Source organism: Aedes aegypti, chromosome 1 (assembly GCF_002204515.2).
Source record: "Aedes aegypti strain LVP_AGWG chromosome 1, AaegL5.0 Primary Assembly, whole genome shotgun sequence".
Taxonomy (NCBI): domain Eukaryota; kingdom Metazoa; phylum Arthropoda; class Insecta; order Diptera; family Culicidae; genus Aedes; species Aedes aegypti.
The window spans coordinates 171,153,993-171,155,686 of record NC_035107.1 but is presented as its reverse complement, the minus strand read 5'-3'; positions in this window follow the sequence as shown (position 1 = coordinate 171,155,686).

Sequence of the window (1,694 nt, the reverse complement as noted above, 5' to 3'; positions counted from 1 at the left end):
CTCCATTAGTTGGGCAGAACGATCCATTCCAAAATTGATGACAATTATTAAAACATCCTCATTTGAAATCTATAGGGGCCGTCCATTAATTACGTAAGGGTTTATGGGGGGAGGGGGGTTTAAGATTTCTTACGCGCCATACAATTTATTTTTTATTTTCATACAAAAAATCTTATCATGGGGGGAGGGGGGTTTGCAAAATCCCAAAAGTTGCCTTACGTTATAAATGGACCGTCCCTTATCAGCTTAATGATGCAAAATTTCGATACATATAATTAACTTTTGAACATGTTGCTGCATTTTGCCTCATTTTATCATGCCCCCCTGTTTAGGTGAGTCTTATTCAAATGGTGCATCCCAAAAATCAGTGGAAGTTCAGTACCGTGATGAATCAAAATCCGGACGGTACCAATATCCGGACACTCTGATGATATTCATTAATTAGAGTCAAAATATAATATTGATATTAATATTTCAACTCACAATTTTTGCTATGAACATAGCTGATCATTTTACATTCATTTGTAATCTAGTTATCATTGACAAACAGTTAAAAATAACAAAAACGAAAAATTTGCTCTTGTCAACCGCCATTCATTCGCGAGGCAAGTGATTTGGTGATAGCGTCGTTGAACGCACACATAATGTTTAGTTAACGAAAACATTTGAAAAATACACAATTCGCGTAGTGAATTAAACAAAATTATTCATGAAGTGAAGGCTTAAGTGTTTAATTACACCGTGTTGCAGAGATATGGAGTGAATCTACGTTGAAAATAGCTAAAAGACCAAGGAGAAGAGGCTGTCTGGGAATGGAGCCAAGTATTTTATACCCGGACAGTGCAATTAAATTGTTAATTTATTGAGCTTGAGAACATAATATATAAGTGAAACTGACAGAAAACATTCAAAATTATCAATAAATGTGGAATGTGTAATGAAAAAAATGTTGTGCGTAGATTTGTACGAAAAAAATAGAACTAGTCAGTGATTGTTGAAGCTCGAGCCACAGTCATTTCAGCTCAGGTAATAAAACTACAAATACTGTTTAAAATTCAAATGTTTTATCCATCACAGAATACGCACATGTTCCTCGGAGCACGATAAATCGAGTTGATTTTAAAAATTGCATTTTTTCTTTCAATAATTACATGTTTTGCAAGCTGTCCGGATTTTGATTCGATAGTGTCCGGATTTATAGACATGATTTAATGCAGGTGTCCGGATTTAAGGACAAGATAAGCTTCATTGTTTTAAATATTTCTATGGTTAAATCTTCAATTTTATCGAAAATCTCATCGTTTTTACTAAGTTTTAACATAAAAGTGTTCATTATGTTAAAAGAATTTTAATAATTTTGATTGAAACCTATTCAAAACGTATTTTAAACGTTTGTGTCGGCTTAAGTGTCCGGGTATTGATGCAGCACGGTACATTCACGCAAAATTTGTGTTTGGAAAACGTTTAATTTTGCAACAGTCTACAAAAATTACGTTAAAAATGGCCTAACACCATTTAGGGTAGATATAACTCAACAAAACTCGTGCATTGACATTTTACATACACGTTGCCTGGTATTAATTTCGGCACATTTTCCTTGACAGACGCATTCTACCTCAGGTCCTGCTATTCGTTCGATCCGCATCGGAAACATGCTATGAGGAAGGAAGACAAGCGACGAACCCGAGTACGAT